The sequence below is a fragment of the Stegodyphus dumicola genome, chromosome 2 (genome assembly GCF_044657685.1).
Source record: "Stegodyphus dumicola isolate Sdum_Otavi_A_Nest chromosome 2, ASM4465768v1".
Lineage (NCBI taxonomy): Eukaryota > Metazoa > Arthropoda > Arachnida > Araneae > Eresidae > Stegodyphus > Stegodyphus dumicola.
Window position 1 is genome coordinate 256127607 of NC_140769.1, and position 14630 is coordinate 256142236.

The following is a 14630-nucleotide window of genomic DNA, read 5'->3' on the forward strand; positions in this document are numbered from 1 at the left end:
TTTACAACTACATTAGGTCAAAGAAAAGTTATGCGCCGTGGAAATGATGTTAAACTCAGGATGAGGCTTTTGCCCAGGCGCCTGTCATCAAGTGACTTTCACTTTCAGGATTGAGGCCCATCAGCGACCGAGCGGTAAAGTCGCTGAACACTGGTAGTTCGGTCCGAGGTTCGAATCCCGCGAACGGGCTGGCTGCATGGGTGTTTTCGTGGTTTTCCCCATGTCTAACGTGTATATGAGCCAGTTTCCCTTAGAAAGTCTTCCCCGAAGGCATCCCTCCCCTTAGGCAGATAGCCCTAGTGTGCTTTGCCATAATTAAATACACCAATACACCTTTCAGGATTGATCCACCCACTAGGGAAGGTGAAAAGTATTTTGCTACAATCATAGACGATTTTTCTAGATTTACTGAAGTGCATCTCTTAAAGCACAAGAGTGACATAAATGAAGTGTTTAAATTGTTCCTAAAGTAGAATCCTGATCTCTACAAAATCCGGTGCGATAATGCCAAGGAATACCGTGTCTGATGAACTAGCTCATTATTGCAAGAAAAATGGTGTTATGATAGATCCTGCTCCTCCATATTCACCTTCTTTGAATGGTGTCGCTGAGAGAGCCAAAAGATATCTTTTAGAGAAGGCCCGAGCTCTAATATGTGAAGCAAAGCTTTCTAAATCCTTTTGGGGTTATGCTGTACAGACAGCTGCATATCTTAAGAATAGAATTCCAAATCAGACTGTTGAAAATCTACCTTATTATTATTTCTAATTTAATACTCTTTGCTTGATAAGCAAACAGCAAATATAATAATATTTTTCGAATTCGTATGTTTTCGTATGCTTCCAACTTCCCTACTGTAAGGCTCCTATATACCAGGCTGAATCATCAGGCATTCGCGCTCCCAAGTGGGAGATTTAATGGCGGCTGTGTAGTTACGGTGCAACAATTTTTTGTGTTTTTTTTTTTTTTTTTTTTTTTTTTTTTTTTTTTTTTGTGTGTGTGTGTGTGTGTGTAAAATGGGCGGATGTACAGCTATTAATTGTTCAATCACGGAAAGGTCATACATTGGTAAAATTTCCTAAAAATGAAGAAAGAAGAAAAATATGGGTAAATAATTGCCGAAGAGACAATTGGAAACCTGGTCCAGGCGCTGAACTTTGCTTAGTAAGTATAATGTTAATTACGCCTTCATTTAGAGTTTATATCTTCTCTGATGTTTATAATGTGCAAGTAAAGTGAAATTCTTGTGTACAATAACCTGAGTATCTGCTAATTTCTGTAATAATAGCTATAATTAAATTAGTCTAGGGTTAATGTACCCGTCGCCAAACATCGCCAATGTAGATGTTTTGAATTTGGAAAAGAAATTTCTCTTCTAATATAAAGCGCGGATTTTGTTTTCCTGTGCTAATTGTGGAATTTATACTAATGTAACATGAAAATCATTAGCATATTGAAATTTATTAAAAAATAAATAATAATTTGGAAAGTCAAGATAAAATCTGAATGTTTGCTAAAGATATATGTAACATTATTCTATAGTTGCAATATCGTTGGAATGATATATAATTTTTTCTTTATTTTATAATCATTATTGTTAAAAAGTTAGATGAGTTGTTTATGCACGGTGCCCACTACTGTTTCTTGGTTAAAATAACTTCCAGAATTTTGACATTGACATCTGAAGTCAATAGAATAAATTGAATAGTGTGAGACAAAATATATATAATCTGACTTCAATAATTGCAAGGGTTGTGCAAGTTTATTTATAATCACAGTATTATACAATTTGGCAATGGAGTAAAGATTTAGAAATGAATGCAGAACATTCAAATTAGTATTTTCTTGTTTCTAATATATAGAAATATAGTCTATTTTCCAGTATAAAAGTTTTACTTAAAAGTATGGGAAAGCAGATTTGTTTCATGCATGATCTTTATAATACTGGTATGAAATGAATGAATTTTAATCTGTAAACAATTTTTTGTTAATATTGAAATGCGTTTCTTTGAGTACATTTTTAGGCACTTGTGGATCATGTCAGACAACATGCAATAGAAAAAAGATGTCCGTGTGCATAAATTTTCCCATTGTGTTACTTCATTTTATCTAAATTTCAAGGATAATTCTTTTCATTTTTATATGGCATGCAGTATAAAGGCTAGTGAAAATAAATTGGTATGTGTATCTGTTTTTGAAGTGTAATGCTTAAATAAAAAGATGATGTGTGTGTTTCTTCATTTAAACAAAATTTCAAGGATAGTATTTTTCAGTGTTGTACTGTTTGTTATTTCTCAATGTAAAGGGTAACAAGGGGGAAAAAAACTGGTATGGTATATCTGTTTTTTAAGCATGATAATTTTATTTCTTTCTTTAGTGATGCATATATAGAGAGAGAAGGTGTTTGGTCCAACTGAAGTTATAATAAATCTAACTTTACTAGATCTCTCCCTCCCCCCAGGTGTAGAAAATTTTCAAGTGCAGAAAGTTTATTTGCAGAATTAATTCATTTCTGATAAACTTATTATCATTAATTTTTTATATAACATGTTATTAAGTTGCACATTTGACTACTGTGTAATAAAATTGTATTTAGGGCAAAAAATTAACTATAATTTTGCATCTGGTGACTAATATCATATGCTTCTAAGAATATTACTTTAACTTTTTCCATAATTTTTGTATTTCAGGAACATGAAACTGTTATTTTGATATACTTAAATAATAAAAGTGTGTATCTGAATCAATTAATGGATACAAATATTTTACAGGTATTTTTAGAAGATATTTGCCATATCGCTTCTAATAATTCATAAAGTATGTTAAAATATAGTAAATAATTTGGTGCAGAATTCAAATTTAGGGTTTAAAATATAGTCAATCATAAGATTAAATGATTTTTATTGTCATGATTTGCCTGGGCTTAAGAATGTACTTTTCGCCCGGTGGAAATTGTCATCAAACTGTCCTGAACAGGCTTTTTGTTGATATTAACTTCCAGGCTTATCAGTACCTCCTTTTGAGTGGAGGGTATGCAAATATAGTACCCAATTTAAATTACATTGTGATTGTAATAATATTGTGGTATTAAATAAGTGATTATCATTACAATTTAGGTAATTGCATTGTAATTATATTACATTGTATCTGTGAACTCTTAATTTCATTACTTTATGCAATTATGTTGTGTAAGTGCATAATCTAATTGCAATAATCTAATCTATTCGCAATTACAAAATAATTATAAATGCAGTTACATCTTAAATAGAGGCCATTTTAATACTTTTATATTTTCGCAAGATAACTTCCCATTAAGGTTCATTTGGAGGAAACTATGCAAATACTAAAAAAGAAGTTATGCTAAATTTACATATTTTGTACAGTATTTTCTTGTTATAATGCTGTTCAATATATCTTCAATACTTTTGTAAATTTAACGACATTCTTTGCAATCACTGTGGTGCTTTAAAAAGAAGTTTCTTAGTTATGCTTTCTAATAAGAATGGGTTTAAAATTAAGTATTATGTATAATAACTAGCAGTTAAAAAAACTTGACTGCATGAAAATGTTGTTGCTGTGTAAAATAAAAAATAAGCTTTCTTTTATGCTTTGAAATGAATTACATGTGGTTAAGTCGTCCTTTTACAATTTAAGAATGTGGTTAACACACATTCTTAAATTGGACAGGTTTTATCTAAATTATTAGTATAAAATATATAAACTATGAATTATTTTGTAAAATAACTCAAATTACAAAATTCATTCTATATACGTTCAAAGTTATTATCTTTTATGGGATAACTGTTTTTTAATTTAGGTAAAAATTAGATTTTTAGAAGTATTACAAATACAATGCAACACAAAGGTGATCTGATTGAAGAGGAAGGACTTTTTATTACGGTTTCTAGTTCGTATTTATATTACATTTGATGAAAAGCATCCAAAACACAGAATGCTGTACTTTCTTCTTCCATATATGTTATGAAATATTTCACACATTTAAAAGAGAGTGTTTCTTCAGAATCTTGCACAATTATTTCCATATACCTCAGACTTAAATGACAACATATTCTTAAGTTATTTTTTTAGTATGAATTTACAGTGTTTTTATGGAAATTTTTGTTAAAATGTCATTAAGATAAATTTATTTGCACACTCTACGCTTTAACTATTTCCCCATTTGACACTATTGAAATTTACAAAATATACGCGAAATTTTTATTTAAGTGAAAACGTCTATATACTATTCGAGAATTAATAAATTATCCGAAAAGTTTATATGCGCTGAATGCCGCGCGTCTATAAAATAAATCTTTAAAAAAACAGCAGACATTCAGCCAGCGTGTGCGATAAACGCGCCAAAATTGGCAGCGCGTTCACTCCCTCGCCAAGAGAGAAAAGTTGGTGATTCAGCCTGGTTTAGAGGAGCCTTACCCTACTGTAAGCAAGCAAGACTTTTAGTTCACAAAATGAATGACGTCACAATATGCGCTGTGTGTTGAGGAACTTTATAAGCATCATTTCCGTTTTTTGCGGCGTCAGCGAAGGTGAATGCTTTTTCGCTGTTGGGTGTTTGGAAAAGAACACAAGTTTTATATATCAGTTTTGTGGTACGATCTGAATTTATAACTTACGTTTAATCAAAGGAAACAAAAGTAATGGAGGAATATACATTACATTACCAGTGGGTATGTGAAGCTGACTGGCAGCTTCAGAGATCATATCGTAGTGATAATTTTGGCCCATGTGGAAAAGAATGGTTTTTAAGTTACACCTCGAAAGACGGCACATGCAGTGTAGAACTTCACCGAGAAGATATATCTAAATCTGTTCAAATAAAAGGCTTTCTACAAATAAGATCAAAACGCTCTCGATATATGCAGGAAGCGCTTAATGTGAACTTTACAGTGAACGCTGGTGTAATCAGAACTACAATTGCAAAGGTAGACCGCGTCACAGCAATTATGTATGGCATAATAAATGTAACATGTGCTGTATTTATAACAAATATCATCGAATTTGAAGAAAAATCACTTCAAAGTGATGCTGAATATACATGGCATACCAATGTACAAAAATTACCAAAACTGGATGACACAAAGGAATTATCGTCAACGCTAAGCATTAAGTCTCTATCCAACCTTTCACGTGATATGCAAGTAATGTATGACAGGCATGACTTCTCGGACTTCGTGCTTGTACGCAATAATTCGGAATTCCATGCTCACAGATGCGTGCTTTCCGCCAGATCTCCGGTTTTTGCCCGAATGTTTCAGTGTGCCATGTCGGAAATCACTGACAATAGAATGCTTATTGCAGACATAGATGCTGACATCTTGGAGAAACTGCTGCTGTTCATGTACAGCGGTCAAGCAAACCCGTCATCTTATTCGCAGGCTCGTGACCTTTACTATGCAGCTGACAAATACGCCGTACATGATCTTAAACATATCTGTGGTGAATTCATTCCTTCATTCCTGTCGAGTTCCACAGCTCTTGAGACTTTAATATTATCAGATAGATATCAAGATGATGACCTAATGAATAAAGCAATTACATTCATTGCCTCTGTGTTTGAAGAAATCAAATCTACTGAAGCGTGGAATATCTTTCTCAAGGAAAATTCGGCTTTGGGAACAAAGGTACTGTCTTTTGTGGTAGAACAATTGTATAAGAAACTTGACGCCGCTTAATCTTTCTTGTTATAATATATCGTAAGTTTTACTCTGAAGGTATTGCTTCTGTTTATAACTTAAAGACATAAAGATCTTGAAGGATCAGAAATGCTTTTTAAATTTCATTCAAAATTGTAAGTGATTATAATTATTTCCAAATATTTATCCCTAAAGACGGTTCATTATCAACAATATGAAAGTGAAATAATGAAGTAGTAATAACTGTAGAGAAAATATAGTAGTATATAGAAAAGTGAAGTAATGAAGTATTTTGATTAGATAATAACGTACACACTGAAAGTAACTATTATGCCTTGTTACAAATAGTTTTATTTTAAGATACCGTAAAAGTTTTTTCACTGTATGGAAACTACGCTTAATTATTAATATTCGAGACTGTTGAAATTCAGTATATATTTGTAAATTGATAAATTATGGAAATTAAATATTGCTTAACATTGAATGTCTCTTTCTTGTAAAGGTCGAATTTTTGCAATTGAGGATATTTATATTCTGTTTATACCTTAAGAACATAAAAATTATTATCTTTAAGCACCGAAAATGTTTTCTGAACTGCATTCATAGTATAAGTAATTAATACTATTTTCAAATATTTTTCCTTAATGAGGGTTTATTCTCAAATATGTAAGTGAAATAAGTAGAAACAACGGTAGTTCAATAATGGATGTTGTATATGCTTTAGCAGTATATGGAAAGTATGTTTAAGAATTATTAATGCTCAAAAATACAGAAATTGAGTGTATATGTATTTTATGTATACAATTTTGTGGAAAGGAGAATTTCTGTTCATGGTTCTCAAAATATGGTTTGTAAATACTGTAAATACCTGTGTGTTGCTTCGTATAAATTTAAGGTTTTACAATTTATTCAGCATGCTTACTAAGAGTATATTTGTACGTTTAAAGAATTTTAAAGTATATGTTTCCTTATTTCAGTAAAGCTAATTTTTAAATAAATAATTTTAAGATTTCTAAATCATGTGAATTGACTGAATCATTGAACGTTTTATTAGCGAGAATAAAAAAAGTTGAAAGAGATTGCTAACGATATTTTACTTTGTCATATATCATATCAAGAGTTTTCGTACTTTCCAAAATCATCATATTTTCTACATTTGACTTTTAATAGTCAAGCAATTTGTAATATATATATATATATCAGAAATTTTAAAAAAATTTCAAAACTTACATATTTTATGTCACAATAGAACTAATGGATCTAGTGTAAAATTGGGTGCCCCTTCGATTAGAGACAAATTTTGTTCAGTTTTAGCGATGAAACCCCATTTTTGGTTACCATGATAGTTTTAACTTTGTTTTAGCTTCCTGATGTTTTTAAGTGAAAATAGACAGATGTTTACATGGACAAAGTTAAGGCTCGACCACTTCGTATCTGATAAAGGTTTCAATGCTAAATTTGAAACATGCCTTTTTAAAACAGACCAGCGTAATTGAAGCCGGAAAAAAAAAATTCTAAATCTCTTGAACAATCGAAAACAATTTTGCATCGAATAAATTGTTGTTCGCAGCGTTGTTTACGACATGGTTCAAACTGTGATTACAACAAGGCGAAAAAATGCTCATAATTGGTATCCTAATCAATCCAAGTTTCCAAATGTTGGAACTATCCAAATTTGATATCCAAATTTCTTGTCTGCAGACCGCTACGTTTACCTCTCATGTTTGAACCATTTTCATATCCTTGGCCGCCTAAATTACTAATAGCTAAGCCATTTTGCTCTAAAGTCTTTAATAAGAATGTTGTTAGTCCTTCACCGTCGTACCTGTTGCAGGACAAAATACTAAAATCCTTTTCTTCAGTACTCACTTCTGTATTTTCTAAATTAAGATACCTCATACAAACTGAGACCTGTTCTTGATGTCTGGCACCAATAACAATCAAGTAAAAGAGTACTTGATTACTGGGGTACAATCAAGTAAAAGAGAAAAATACTTTGCCTGTTTGATATTATTTAAAACAATTTGTTTTATATTATCCCCTAAGAAGCTAATTGATTCATTTTGAATTTTATCTCAAAGCTAATGAGGCATAATTTTTTAGTTGAAATTTTAACAATATGTACAGACATGATAGGGTCAAATCTTGCGACCATTTCTACATACTTTAAAAAAAATGGCATTATTTCTTTGGAATAATTTCTTGATGAAACCAGGAAAGGCTGTTTTGTTCGGCTAAAAACTGAATGGCATAGATACTTCTTTCAATAACTTCACACCAAAGCTTAGTTTCTTTTTTAACAAATTTCGAAATTCCAAATCAACAGTTTATCCTTTCCTAATTGGTCTAAGAAATCGAACCAAACATATAGATTCCAGAAATGAATATTATTTTAGTGAAGTTTTAAAGTGTTCATTTAAGTGGTTCCAGTCATTAAAACCAGAACTACTCAATTTTACGTTGCTAAAATCGTTAAAAATTTTGCAACAAAGCAATAAACAGAATCTTTCGCAACAAAATATAGCAACCAACCCTTTTTAACTCTTTCATTGTTTGGCGAGATTCGACAAAAGTACATCTCAGAAAATGTACGTCCATTTTTGTCTTTTGGGAAACTAATATCTAGGACCATTTTCTACCAAGGCTTGTACTTGGGAAGCAGTGAGTCGAAGCAGGCCGCTTACCTTAGAAGTTTTACGCAGTTGCTGTTTGCCTTTCAGGCCAGAGGTTTTAATCCTCTTGATAAATTTTAAACGTATTTTAGTGTTCACAGTTCTCTGTACTACATACGCTTCCTGTTAATATAAGGCCAATCTTCCACGTGTATTATCTTAAAGTTAAATTAGAGTTTAGTTCTATTTTTTATATTTTTACGTTAGACCCCAAGTAGCGGGTCGGTGTATTACGAAGTACGGAAGTTATTGTAAATAGAGAAAATAAAGGGTTTTGTATACCCTTCTTGTGTATCCTGTTTACTTCCCACAGTTGTGAACATAGCTTTAGTAAGCTCTCTGTTCCGAGTCAGGTCCTTGCATGTTCCCGAAGAAGGTTAGAAGGAACATTAACCCTGATAAGTCTTTTGACTATAGTTGTAACTTCTTTCGGAGAGGTAAAGTTTGCACAGTTTCTCTACTGAAATTGAAGTGGATTAATTTCATCGTGTCCGAGTGCTTTTCTGATCTTGAGTCTTTTGACTATAGTTGTAACTTCTTTCGGAGAGGTAAAGTTTGCACAGTTTCTAACCGTGCAGCCAGTTATGAACTTTTGCTTTTTCTTTATTAATAATAGCAATACTGCTTTCCGTATAGATGGGACCTGTTGGAAGTCGAGTTTTGCTTGAGTCTGCGCGCGAAAGCCGAAAAGGAGCTATTCGGCTCGTTGAAATCAAAAATTTTATTTTGCCAGGTTTCCTTTCTTTGTTGTATAATATCTCTCTTGATTTCTCTATTTAGTCTGTTTAATGATTTCTTAAGATGAGGCCCACGTGAGATTCCAGCTTTTACGTATTCAATTTCGTTCTTTGACCTTATCTGTAATGCAGCTTGGAAGTAAGCCTTGTATAGCTGGTATTTTACGGGTGGAACTGTTATAAGCAACATTAATTTCCTTGGTGAGCGTATTAACAGCTTTATCAATGTCGCTAGGAGTCTTAAGACAGCAGTTACTAGTCTTTTTCTGAGCAAGGAGCGGACGGAATAAGTTCCAGTCGGTGCAGTTCTTGAATTCAGGAATTTTGCTGTTAGAGATTCCTAGAGTAGCAACCAGAGGAACGTGATCGGTGGTTAGATCATGCTTCACTTCAAGACACATGGGGATATAAATGGTAGAAATGGTAAGATCATAGGCAAGGAGGTTAGAATAGAAACCTCCTTGTTCATAGGAGACAACGGTGGCCACTATTAGGTGCTTCCATAATGACGTGGCGATCACTTCCGGCCCTTGTAGAGACGCAACGCTAATGGTTATTAAATAAAGGGCCCGGCCATTAAAAACAAATTATCGGTTTTCCGTATAGCTAAGAATCGGAAAGTAGACAATTTTTAATTTCAAAACACCTTGTATATTTTTACTTCATTTCATATTTCAAATAGGTATATTATAAATTCAGTGGTACTCCTTAGTATGTGAAATAATTTTGAATTTAGTAAACAAATGGTTCATGTAAAAAAAAACATTTTTCGAGTAATTAAGCTCAAATTGTTGCTTTATATAAATTAAGGCATGTCAGAGTTCCATCTGATTGACTTATAGATATAACAATACTCCAATAAACCCTAATGCTACTAAACAACAATCGCTCTGAAAAAACTTTATTACGTGTAATACCTGAAATTTAGTTTACATTGGACAAACTAAGAATCATCTTAACATTAGAATAAACAACCATAGAGCACATATTAAAAAATTTGCGGTTAACAAAAATAATATTAATTCCACTACCAAGGAACTTGAACATTTTAATTTTCATGACTTCAGTAGACATTGTGCCTAATCTTAAAAGTAGACTCTTTAAGGAATGTCTGTATGGTTTGCAATTCACAACGCTTTATCCATATAGATTAAAACTCTTCTAAATCAGACTTTTATGCTACAGTTTATGGGCAGTTGAGTCCTTTAAAAAAATAATAAATAAATAAAATAGAAGACGTACCAGAGGAAAGAGGAAAACAGTTGAAACTTCTATAAATACTAATTTACTACAGTCCAAATTTCATGATTTATTTGAAAAACCAAATTTCAAGAAAAATATTTTAAACTACTTTCAATCAGTTCCTCACAGACATTTAATTATCATTCAAAATTTCGTCAATAATAAATTTACAGGAAATAATCTCATCAAAGATTTAATTCTTGATTTCATCAAATTCAAATTCAACCGTGCTTTTCCTATATATAACAAAACTTACTGTACTCTTAAACTTCCTCATAGAAATTTTGATGATTGTCATAAAATTTTTCAACAAGCTCAGGGAAAATTTCCAGCAATTACTTCTAAAATATCTGTATGCTTCAACTACAACAAGAAAACTAAGTAGTTATCTTAACAAACCAATCATTAAGAAGATTTTTCTGCCACTTGATTTTGTAATGAGAAGAAATTTCTGCCATTTGTTGACGAACGACGCAAGCATATTAATTGCAGAAAATCTCGAGATTGTTCAAGATCAAAAAATTAACAGCTTATGAAGAAAGAAACGAAATTTAGGCCAATGAAATATGTTTCTAAATTGCATGTCATCGAAAGAATTTCTACAGATATTCATAATTTCATAATTAAAAGCAAGATGTTACGTAATGCCGTCAATAAACTTCGGAAGATATCCACGAGACAGTTTTATGAATAACTTTATTGAATGCACACGATATTAATGTTTTAATGTCGCTAGTTTTTTTTTTTTTTTTTTTGTGGATGGCATCAGTTTTCGGCGTTGCCATGCACGTTCTGATCCGTGTTTGCTTAGTGATAGAAGTGTTCTATGAATTTAATGTTGATATGAATTGAATTGAATTATTATATTGCATTTGTGTTCTGTTTATTGAATAATATCCTAGTTCCTGCTTTACTGTGAAACTGTGAAAATACTGATGTCAAGTGTTAACAAAGTTGTTTATTCGTCAAGAAACATGTGCAGAATTCAAGTAGATAAGATTTATTTCTTTTTCTATAAATATTGAAATTGTAAACATATATTCTAATAGTAGACTCACTGTGTCTAATTATTATTAAGGCTTATATACGTATATATTAAGAACCTGTGTAGAACCGTTGACGGGTAGTCTCGGCGTAGTTCTGATATTTTTTGATACTATTTTCGTTACAAGTGGCGTCCGCGACAGGACGCAGTGAGGTTTTTCTTAGAATTATTTTGTTGAATGGTATTTTGTGAAGTAAAACTGGTTTCATTTATCGTTTTATTATGAACCCTTTAACTGCAAAACGCGGAGGATTGCGTTCTTCCTTTACCAAGACTGTTAATGTTTTGAAAAGCGAAATGGGTAAGGATGATTTTTCAGCAGGTATAATTAAAGATAAATTTACAAAGTTCCAAATGTTACAGAAAGATATTGAGGAACTTAACGAGCGGATTTTGGGTACTTTTCCGTTTTGCCGGCGCAAGCGATGAAGTCGCCAATAATGGTACAACCGATGCCAAACGGAATATTCTCGCTGGTAACCTTTTACGCCTCATTTTCAAAACAAGTCGCCGCTTTGTCTTATCAGATTGATTGTTTCTTTCAATACTAGCATATAATTACATAGAACTTTTATCAGATACTAGTTTAGTTTTATGTCTAAGGCCATTTTCGGTAATTAAGTCAATCAGGATGCAATCACAGCGCTTACCCGAAGCCGAAAATATAGAAAAGGTAAAGTCAAGGGTTAAATTCATCAATTCTAATGAGAATGCATTAACGAAGTAAAGCACTGCAGTTTTACATAATTTCTGTGTAAGCTATTCGTACGAATTAAAATATTTCTTGCATTTAAATTTGTGTTCCAAATTAAGATTTAACTTGAAATTAATGTAGATAATTACTGAGAGCATTAGATTTTTGTAGAGTAGTTTACGTGAGATGAGATCGTTTGGGTTCACGTGATATGAACCGGCGAATCAGGATGTTGAACCATGAAAGCATAGTAAATTCTTAAATTAATGTCTTTTTACGAATTTATTGTCTTTATTTATTGGCTTTTTATAAAATTTTAAGCGATATTAAAATGTTTATGGCTTCAAAAAAAGAATTCTTAGAACTAACATTTTTTAAATATTTTTTATGTGTATACCGTATGTTGTCGCCAATAAAGTCTGCTTGGCGAGATTTGCGCCGGCGAAACGGAAAAGTACCGGATTTTGAATTTTATAATTTCGACTGATGTAATGCCTGAAAAGGTTAACGGTGAAATGGAAAGCTGGGATATTTATAAGGATGAATTTATTACCATTTCTCGCTTAGTTAGTGAGAAGTTAGGTACCTTAGAACAGATAAATTTAGAAACTAGGTCGCAAGGTAGTGTTTCTAGTAATTCACCTCGTAGTACTAGATCGTTGAAGCTTCCGAAAATAGAGCTTAAGAAGTTCGATGGAGAATTATTGAACTGGCTTCCGTTTTGGACCCTGATTTGCACGAAAGTGACAAATTTCAGTATCTTGTGCAAAGCATGAAACAAGGGACGCGCGCTAGAGACTTTATTGACAGTTACCCAATGTCTGTGAAAAATTATTCAAAAACTATTAGTGCTCTTAAAAAACGTTTTGGGAATCATGATTTATTAATTGAGGTATACGTGAGAGAGCTTGTAAAGTTGATTGTAACGAATGTTAAGACAGGCAGTAGTGAAAAATTACCATTGCCGCAATTATTTGATAAGATTGAAGCACAACTAAGAGCTCTCGAATCCTTAGATATTAAAACGGAAAACAATGCTTGTTGGTTATATTCCATGGTAGAATCATGCCTCTCCGAGGAAGTCCTGAGAGCCTGGCTAAGAAGCCCCCTTTTTGGAGAAATAAAGGAAAGTCAGAATATTTCTCGCCTAACTAATTTGATGAAATTTTTAAGATGCGAAGTGGAAGGGGAGGAAAGACTTCAGTTAATGAGGAGTGGATTTGAAATTCTGGGGCAAAAAGACAAGTATAGCAATAAATCGAAAAGAGAATTAAAAAGCAAATTTAAATCGAAACAGTTAACGAATGTCCCTACGGCGGCAGGTTTCCTTACGACAAAAGATAATAACTGTATTTTTTGCGATAAACTACATGATAGTAAGGATTGTTTCGAAGCACGCTCTCTGTCATTAGATGAGAAAAAGAATAAAATTAGGCTTAAGAGGTGTTGCCTAAAGTGCCTTTCGCCTGGACATATTGCTAAGTCGTGTAAACAGTTTGTATGTTGCTATGTGTGTGTTAAGGCTCACACAATTTCTCTCTGCTCGGATCTGCAGATACAGGAAACGCAGGAAAAGGCAACAGAGCCAGACACCGTTCAGGCAACTACGGCGGGATAGATGTGTTCCACGGAGGTAGCTCTCATGACAATTAAAGTCAGTGTGTTAGGAAAATCAGGCACAAGAGAAGTACGAGCGCTTCTCGATTGCGGATCACAAAAATCATACATTTTGAAGTCTACGGTACAGGAATTAGGACTAATTCCCATTGCAGAGGAAACTGTAGCTCATACGCTTTTTGGCGGGGTTAAAATTGAACCGAACGTACATAAAAAGTATCGGATCAAGCTACGCTCTCTCAATCCGTATATGAGAAAAATGGAATTTGTGTTTTTGGATCAGGAAGCTATATGTGGAAATATAGCACGGGTACCTAAAGGCCCTATTTTAAAAGAACTTAAGTGTAAAAAGATATGGCTTTCAGACATAGGAACAGGTTGCCCGAAGATAGAGATGCTAATCGGCAGTGACATTTACGGTTCAGTTCTTACACGGAAAGTCAAACAGCTCGATGGAGGTTTGACTGCAGTTGACACTACATTAGGATGGACTGTTTGTGGTCGACTGAAGAAGCATTCCGAACCACAAAGTAATGGTATATCTACTCTGAATGTAAGTCTGACGTTTCGGGACCTAAACGTATCCGATCCCTGGAACATAGAGACAAGAGGAATTTCAGATTCCAGCAGTAATTCTACAAAGAACGCGGAAGAAGATATTGCTTGTGAACATTTTTTAGGCTCCTTAGGTAAAAATGAAGAGCAAAGTCACGTAACAGAGAGGCTTCGAAATTCTTTTTATGTCGATAATTGTGTCACGTCTCTTCACACAGAGGAAGAGTTGAAGGATTTTATGGATAAATCAACTGACATTTTGGCAGAAGCTAAGATGGACCTACGGATGTGGACATTCGGTCCTATAAACGACGTTAATAAAATTTCGAGGAATGATAATTCGGAATCTCTTTCTAAGAATCAGATTTCAGTGTTGGGTATTCTATGGGATAGAACGGATGATAGCCTTTCTAT